The following is a 9,606-nucleotide window of genomic DNA, read 5'->3' as shown; positions in this document are numbered from 1 at the left end:
CAGCCCTCCGTCAGGAGAAGAGGCATCCCTGGGGGGAGGCGGTGGCAGTCCTTTGGATCCTGGGATGATATGCCCTAATCAGAGAGGACAGTGAGGAGAACCCTGGGAAAATCAGCGCCTGATCCCTGCTGGCTGGCAGAGCCAAAGTGGCGGCCCAGCAGCAGCAAGGCCCATGTCGAGGTCGCATTTGCATAATGGATAATCCGCAGCTTAATGAAGATCCGCTGTCAAAACATGCCATTTACACCGAGGCTCATTTGTTCCAAACATCACTCACTTTTCTATTTTTACCCGGCGGCACATCTCCAGCCTCAGTGCTCCTCATCCCCAAAGCCTCTGCAACGTCATCCCCACAACTTGCTGAATGCAGGATTAGAGGAAGCCTGGAAGGAGAGGCAGCAGCAGTGTGTGTGTGTGTGTGTGTGTGTGTGTGTGTGTGTCGGGCAGCGGAGGCTGAGCATTGGTAGGACAGTAGACACCCCCCCTCCCCACAACCTGTCAGTTACGGATTCCACTTCATGCATCTGGTCCAGGAATGCTCATGCCACCATCCTACCTTTGGTGCCACAATATACTTGGTGGTTTTCCTTACAACAGACTAGCCCAGCTGTTGCCACTCTGGAAATAACTGCACACCCAGGCCCTGAGGGGGTCTGAGGTGGCACTGGGTGACAAAAAAAGGGGGGTCATGGTAGCACCAGGGAAGGACTTTGGGGCAGATGTCTGGGCCCTCACTCACCAGAATGAGCAGATGCAGGCAGGCTGGTGGCTGCTGTGTTCTGAAGTGAGTGAGGAGACCTTGAATGAGTAAGAGAGGCCTGCAAACACCATCAAAAGTTCAGAGTCTAAAACGACCCAGCTGCACTCCACTGGAGCCAAGTGGGGCCACGCTGTACCACTTGCCTGCCCACGCAGGGGGGAGCTCAGCCAGCCAATGCAGCCCTTGGCAGGTGAATTCTCCTGCCACCTGTGGAGAGGAGCGCTGGACTGGGCCATGCTGGGGTCGCCTACCCCCAGAGGTGTTCAAATGGAAGTCCTGCAAATAAGTGCATCTATCCACACATCATCCAGTTGGGGGGGGGGAGTCCCCCTGATGCCTCAGCTGACCAATGGCCTCATTCTGGCTCTGCCACCACTTTTCATGTTGCTGCTTCTTTGGCAAAATTCGTTAGAGATTTTGCACATGCGTTCTCTTTGGAAACAGCCTGTCTCAAGGCTTGAGTGACCGTGCGGGGCAGAATCTGCTTCCGGAGGCTGTCAGAATTCTGGATCGTGTTTGGAAGACAGCCCCAGGCCAGGACTCGGGAATTAATCTTTCTACGGGGATGACAAGGTGGTATACAAATCAAATTATGAGCCAGCCATGAGGAATATTAAATCCGAATTTGGAAGGCAAAATAAACGAGGACTTTTGCGGCCAGCAGCAAAGGAACCGGCTGCCAAGACGCCTCACCTCGCCAAAACAATACTTCTTTTACCATTTCAGATCAATACTCATTTATGTTTCAGCAGACAATAGCAAAATGTAGATGGGCAGTTAACAAACCTCACCGCCGATATTTCTGCCTAAAGCTGAGAGAGTTGGCTGAGGAGTCCACGTGAGACTTCCTTCTGCACCTTCCAGGATCTGAGCCTCTAAGGAGGCTGGAAAGTCTGTTCCCATTGGGATTAATTTCTTCCTGGGGTTTCTGCTGGGGTTTATGTGCCTAAGAAAGAAGAGCTCTCGGACTCCTAATTATAGCCACAAATTGATTTCCAGAGTCAGGCGCAGAGAACCGGCACAGAGATTTCACCTACCTGACCTTTGCAGTCACAAATAAGTGGGACAAAGGCGAGAGGCTGCTGGGTGGCATCTGGGTCAACTTTTTTCTACTTCTCTCCGGCAGGCCTTGATTCTCCTGCTGCAACCAGATTGCAGGAGCAAAAAACAGTGCTGTCGTTTATCCTAATCCAAGCCCCAAGAGTGAAGGCAAAGGAGAGATGGGCTTACGTTGCTGGTTTAGAGCAAAAGACCCAAACGTGAGAGTGGAGAGAGCCCTGGGCAGGGGACATCCTGTTTCAAAATATGTTTCACAGCAGAGCTTCTGACACCAGAGCTGTCTCCTTTGTCACTCCCCTGAATAATTCCCAGCCGGGCTGTTTGCTACCATAGCCTCCAGTCAGACTGGCTCCTCAGTTGGCTTCTTGGAGGGAGGGAGAGAGGGATAACTCTGTTCTGCCCTGTCCTGCCCACTCCCATGCTGGAAAAGGCAAAATTCAGAACCACCCATCTCATTTTTTTCCTCTGGGCAGGAGAGAATTTTTAACTAGGGATGGCACCCAGGCAGGCTGACCCTCAGGAACTGCTTAGAGGGGAAAGCACCTGTAAGGGACCTTCTCTTCTTCTGAGACCCCCACATCCCCCCCTTGGCCCCTGCTCTGAAGACAGTTCATGGGAGGCAGACAAGCTTTGTGTGACCTGGGCTCCCTGTAGACGTAGCCTCTGCTTCCTCTTGAATCCTCACAGATGACTGGAGCTTCAGGGCGTTTGCTGACGAATGCATGCAACCGGTCCTGCTGGCCTTGGGCTAATTAGGCCTCTCCTGATTCTGCATGCGAGTGGCAGCGGGTGCTTCTTCCTAAGGGAGCCCATCCTGGCCAGGAGGGGGAGATTCTGCTGCTGCTGCTGCCTCCTCAGAAAGAACTAGTTTCCAAAACTGCTCAAGGGAGTGAAACGTCTTTGTGTATTTGGTGACTTGTTTTGAAAAGCTGGCTGACTCACAGGGTTTGGGCAAAACCGCTTCTGGGGTCTCTGTGTCCTTGGCTGACAGCACCTTCCCCTGACACAAATACTGCTTTTGTCCAAAATGCCCCTCAGAAAACAGAGAGCGAGGAGGGTGCAGAACAGGCCCTGCTGTGAGAACCAGCCACTGGCAGGGCGGGGTGCCGGCTCCCTGGAGCCCTTTTCCAGGGCTTGCCTACGTTTCCGGGCTGGGAGAGGGACCATGAAATCCCCTGTCCCCAGGGTCTCAGCTAGAAGGGTGGTCCACAACAGGCTTTTTCACAGAGCCACCTGGCAGAGAGCCTTGAGCAGCCTGCAGTCAGAATAAGCCCTGCAAGGTTGGGGAGGTGAGAGCTGCTGCTTTTGCTGGGAATGGAGGTCAGGGCGAAAGGGAGGCCTAATTTTATATGCCTACAGAATTAATAGATGCAGTAGAAACATCCTTCTCTTGGGACAGAGACAGCTGCTTCTAATGCGTTTGCAACTTTATCAGATTTACTGAGCCACACTGACATACTTAATGAGTTTAAACACACACACACACACACACAAATTAATTTACACAAAGATAAATTCTTACTCGCAAATTGCATTTGCCAGCTTCGTCGACTACCTAAAATGAGTTATCCGCCCCCCCCAACCCGCTTTCTTTATGCAGAAATCACCAAATATCTCAGGGGGTGTCAAATCTTTTTCTGCCATTTCTGCTGAAAATGTAAACAGATTTGATGCAGAATCACTTTCCCTTCGTGGCTGTTTCCCTAGACTGGGTTGGTGAGGAGGAGAGAGGCTGGGTATGTGTGGAGCTGAAGTTTTCTTTCCGGAGATTCTCCAGCAGGGGAAAGAAATGTTGGTGGGTCTGCAGAAGCCCACCTCCGTTTCTCTATTTGCATGAGCCAGGGCTAGGCAGAGGGCAATCCATCCAGTCCCCTCCTCTTGAAATCCACAGGAGATTTGCCTCTACCTACAGTGGGAGACAGATTGCAAGCCAGGTTGATGCAAGTCACAAGGACTCCTCTCCCCGCCCCCCGCCCCCCCCCCCAAGGAGAAGCAAGTTAGGCTGGGGTTTACCTAGAGCAGCCTTCCCCATCCCTGACCATTAAGCATGCAGGCTGAGGCTGGTGGGAGTTGTAGTCCAACAATACCTAGATGTCATGGACTGGTTGCATGCAGAAGAATGGTGGGAGGAACTGGCTGGGGAACCACCAAGGGAAGAAGCCTCGGAGCCCAGGGAGTGGAGGTGGGACAACGATGAGTGGTCAGAGGGAAAAGGGGAAGACTGGGAAGAAGTAACAGGGCTTAATGAGCTGGGAGAGTCGGTGACAGAGAGGAGTCCAGAATCAGAGGTACAAGCCAGAGCCGTCTTTCCCATGTGGCTTAGTGGTTTGTTGCGCCAGGGTGTTGGCCTCTCAGGGATGGACCAGCCAGTGGGGGAGCTGTGTGGCTTTGCCGGTGGCCTCCCCTTTCCCTGCACACCCGCCAGCTGCTCCCTGTCAAACATATGCTGGCGGGCGAGCAGCTTTCCTCCCAAGCCTCTGTGGGGATTGCTCTACCGCAGCGGCATGGGGAAGAGTTGCGCACACAGCCCCCCCCCCCAATGGCTGGCAGTGCGCAGCTTCACACACACACACCCCACTATCCGTGGTAATTTGGGGGCACTGAGCAGATATTTGCACCCCGGCACCGCATCTGCTAAAGACGGCCCTGGTAGAAGCTGAAGCAGGCAAGTGGGAGAGAGGCTAAGAGGCAGAGATGAGTCTGGCAGTTGAAGAGTCGCAGGTATCTCCCCCCTTCTGCTGTGACAAGCTCCCCTCCCCGCTTGTTTCCCAGAACCAGAAGAGAGCTGAAACAGGTGGAGCGACAGAGTTTGGATTTGGATTTGATATCCCGCCTTTCACTCCCCTTCAGGAGTCTCAAAGCGGCTAACATTCTCCTTTCCCTTCCTCCCCCACAACAAACACTCTGTGAGGTGAGTGAGGCTGAGAGACTTCAAAGAAGTGTGACTGGCCCAAGGTCACCCAGCAGCTGCATGTGGAGGAGTGGAGACGCGAACCCGGTTCCCCAGATTACGTGACTACTGCTCTTAACCACTACACCACACTGGCTCACATGACAGCAGGCTGCATGCAGTCTCTTGTTGCTTGGAAGAAGCCCTGGAAAGGAGGGAACTTAAGAGAGCCGTGAGGAGATGGGGACTTCCAGTTTCAGCAACTGATTCATGGGGCTAGACCTACTGGGGATGAGCTGCTGTGCTCATTAGGCCTGACACTCAGCCAAGTTATGTGAAGATTGTGTTTTTGCTAATAAAGAGTTAACTCCAACTTTGACAGTGTGATTTACTGACGGTTCAGTACACACACATGGAACACACCTGGATGAGGGGGCTGCCCTTAGGAGACCAACATTTAGCCAGGCAGATGAAAGGAGAGCTTCACTATACAGTTGGAATTATACTCATTGTTAAGGCAAGAAGTCAAGGTTAAGCATTAGTTATATATCTGAGCAGCTTAAGTGCTAAATCCCTTCTCAACATTTGTGTTTTCCATCTATCCTGCTTCCTTATACAGTACAAAGTCAGACTATTGGACCCCAATTTGGTGCCCTCCAACTGTTTTGGATTACAACTTCCATCAGCCCCAGCCAACATGATATGGGGCAATGGGTGGCTCTGTTATCTAACATCTGGAGAGAAGCAGGTTGGTTTTGCCCACAAGGTCAGACAGGGGCTCTTCAGGGGCTCAGTCAGGAGTCTTGCACAGCTATAGAGGGAGATGTTGGCAGCTGAACCTGAGTCCATGACTGCCAGTGAGCTGCGAAGGAAAGAGCTTGTCCCTTGAGCCGTTGACCTTTAACGTAACAGTGATAAAAGGCAAAGATGAGAATCATCAGCAAAGCATGGCATTCAACTGCAGAAGAGCTCACAACTCTTCTGCCTCCTACGCAGTGTCCTCACAATTTGTTTTTGAACCAAGAACTTGCTTTTCTGGTACGTGAGGAGCATTCACTTCATCTGTTTTAGTGAGTTACTATGTATTTGTAAAGGGGGAAGTGAATTTTTAATAGGCTCCAGAGAGACGCCTTGCATAGATCAGCTTTAATATTTAAATATACAACGGGTCTTATGATGAATCATGGCTAAAGGGACTGGCTGGGGAGACAAATGCTCTTTACTCATCTCGAACGCCTTTCCAAGCCCACCATCCTTCACCCTGCCGCTTACAGACACAAGTATAAATTGCATGTCAGTTTAACACAAGGGGGGCAATTTGCATTCTATCACCAATTTACAATAGCAATAATCTATAAGCTCTTTTCCCCTGTAAACAGCTCGGGAACATGGAAAGCTCCTTCCTCCCAGCTCAGTGCTGTATTGTCTGCTATGACTGGTCTCATCCAGACCCAGTCACCAGGTTCTTTTAGCTGGATTGACCCTGCCTGGGGCCTTCTGCATGCCAAGGCAGCTGTTCTGCTGCTGAGCAGTAGTCCCTTTCCAGCTGGATCTTGAGGCCTTCTGCCAGATTTCTCACTGTCGATCCAGTCCCAAGATCAGGTGTCCCTTTGTAACTAGAGAGAGACAATTGGTGGCTACAGAACCGTGGCAGGCAACTACGGGAAAGCCATTAAGGCAGAGCATGCCAGGCCTAGGACTCTAGAACACATAGGCAAAGCACATTCCAGCAGGCTGTGAAGAAGGTGCTAAATCATAGCTGGATGTTCCTGCACGTTTATTACAGCAACTATGTTTTTGTTGCACTTCTATGCTATGGAGCTTTTCCGATATCCAAAGCAATTTGTTCACATTCTCAGGCATCCTCGCTACAATTTCCCCAAAGGTGATACACATTGGTTGGTTGGAATGGCATAGAAAAATCCTTAGGTGTACAAATGTAAAAGGCTACCTGTGTTTCGGTTTGTGTATTGGTCTGAGAAGAAAGTGTGAAGTAGGTGGCTCTTTTTCATTAAAAGGTAATCAAGATCAAATGTCTCCCTCATCTTTCTCATCCATGGAGAAGGGCCACATGGCTCAGCGGCAGAGCATGGGATAGCTCAGTCGGTGGAGCATGACACTCTTAATCTCAGGGTTGTGGGTTTGAGCCCCACATTGCAGGGGGTTGGACTAGATGACCCTCATGGTCCCTTCCAACTCTACAATTCTATGGGTCTATGTTCTGCATGCCGAAGACCTACATTCAGTCTCTAGGGAGGGCTGTGAAAGATGCTTGGCTGAACCTTGGAGAGGAGCTGCCTGTCCCTGTAGACAGTATTTGACTGGATGGATCCATAGTCTGGCTAGCATTTTCCATGCGTAGTTCATGAAACCAGGCACAGAAAGGTATTGGCTTTGGACACAGCCTAGGTGCCTTTCCATAGCAACATGAAAAGCAGGCACTGAGGGGAGCTGTCCAGGTCATAACCATAAATTAAGTCCACACTGGAGGGAGTCTTCATGGTCCCAAGAGTCAGCTGGCTGTCAAGAGTAAGGGTCAAAGGTTTGTGCTGTGTGGATGCACCCCTCAGGCAGGCTGCCACCCCCCCTTCCTCTGGTCCCTTGCTGTGCCTGGGAGGCCAAGCTGGACAAGCCTGATGTGGTGAGATGGAGGTGCCACCGCCATAGAGAGGAGTTTTTCAACATCTGTGATCCTTGTGAGCGAAGCCGTCTGGAGTCCAGTACTCCTGGTAGGGTCACCCAAGGCGGTGAGGTCAAAGGGGAGGAGCTGGACAAAGAATTATCCAAGAAGTCCTCAATGGCAGAACAGGTGGAAGATAACAAGCGGTATGTTGCAGAGGCAGGTGAAGGCTGCAGCAGATAAGAATCTACCGGTCATCCTGATACTTATACCATTGGAATAGAGCCTTACTGCGAAGACTGTGTGTTGGTCCATGTGCACCGATCTCCACATACAAAACAAATTCAGGCACAGGCATCTTCCCAAAACCGATCCCAGACTTTGTGTATGCGGATGGGGACGACAGTGTCAGCTGCTGCAGCCTAGAACTCTGCAAGCAATGGCGCGGCCTGCAGGAGGAGAAAATGCACATGGTGGAGATGCTGGGCGCTGAGCATCTCAACATGGTCTTTGACAAGCGCACCCTCAACTGCCTTCCCAGGGTCTTTGTGAAACTAATCTCAGGATTGGGTATTGGGTGTGCCTTATCTCTGTCAGTGAATGTGTGGACACTGCAAGGCACCATGCAATGCAAGGGCTAGGGTTTTGCATGCTAGGCTCGAATGGCTGCTTTTGAACGGTAGATCATAACACAATGTTTTTTCAACTCAATAATTTTTTAAAAAAATATTATTTTATCTGTTGGAGATAAAGATACTGTACATTATCCCTTCCCTTGCACATTGCTTCCTCACAACCGTCTGGTGAGGTGGGTTAGGCTGAGAGTTTGTAATTGGCTCAAAGTGACCATGTGAGCTTTACAAAGGAGTTGGAATTTGAACCTGGCACCTGAGTGTGTTGGGCAGGGGGGGTGGGGGGCAACACTGAGCTTGCACAATCTTCCTTGGTGTCGGAATTGGAACGCTAAAAGCAGGTAGACTCAAGTTCCAGAAGGCACAAAACACTACAACCTGATTTTTGCGGGCTTCATTGTGTGGGGACTACAGTGTTGTGTTTAAAAGTCTGGTTTTGTACATTTTTCAGATGAAGCCAAATTTCTTCCATACCATCACCTCCATGAATTGGGGGCGGGGCGTGGGTTGTGTGTGTGCAAATTAACGGTTCAGCTCAGGTGCCAAAATGTCTTGGGCCGGCCCTGTTCCAAAGCATTACTAATTCCACACAAGATCTACCCACCCTGGAAGAATGGCAGATGAAGGTGATGGACTACATGGAACTGGCAGAAATGACCGGCAGAATCCGAGACCAGGGAGAAGAGTCGGTGGAAGAAGATTGGAAGAAATTTAAAGACTACCTACAGAAATATTGTAAAATTAATGAGTGTTAAAATGATGTTGGATGAAAGTTATGTGGTTTTTAGTTATAGTACTATAAGGAGTATGGAAAAAATGGATTATTAATAGACAAAAATTTAATGTTACATTATTTTAAGATTAAAGATTAAGATAAACAAAGAAGGGAAAGGATTTGCTTTACTAACAAATTGAACTGGAATACAAAAAGGGAGGTGTGAGGAGGTCCGGGAAATAAGCTAATGAAAGAAAGTGATGGAAAGATGGAATTGTCTTTTTTCTTTTATCTATTTTTACTTTGTATTTTTCTTTTTTCTTGTTCATTTTGTAAAATTCTAATAAATATCTTTAAAAAAAAACCAAAGTATTACTAATTCCAATTGTGAAGGCAAAGTATTGCAACCATGGCTAGTAGTCGCTGTTTGCCTTCTCCTTCATTGTCTGATCCTCCTTTAAAACCATCCAAGTTGTTAATACACTGCGGTGTCCAGACCGGACGAGGACCCAGGTGTCCAGGCTTCAAGTCCCCTCTTGGCTATCAAGCTCCCTGGGTGACCTTGGACCAGGTTTCGGGCTCTCAGCCTAGCCTACCTCACAGGGTGATTGTGAGGATAATTTGGCATTGCATCTTGTACACCACTTTGAGTTCCTCGGAGAAAAGATGGAGTTTTCATGTAATAATACAATAAAGCACCAAGAAAGGCCTCTAGGTGCACAAACATGTTTTAAAAAGATGCCTGGAGGTGGCGAATGTGGGTGAGCACCCAGGCAGAGAGAGAAGGTGGCTCCATAATACAATGAAGCCCCCCCCCCCCAAAAAAAAAAATTTAAGATCTAATACACCATGACTAAATGATGGACCACTAGCCAGCCAACAACACCTGGGCAAACAGGTGAGTTTTAAGGACGTGCCAGAAATTGGACC

The sequence above is a fragment of the Podarcis muralis genome, chromosome 14 (genome assembly GCF_964188315.1).
Source record: "Podarcis muralis chromosome 14, rPodMur119.hap1.1, whole genome shotgun sequence".
NCBI lineage: Eukaryota > Metazoa > Chordata > Lepidosauria > Squamata > Lacertidae > Podarcis > Podarcis muralis.
The sequence above is the reverse complement of the archived record's forward strand: the minus strand, read 5'-3'. Positions refer to the sequence as shown.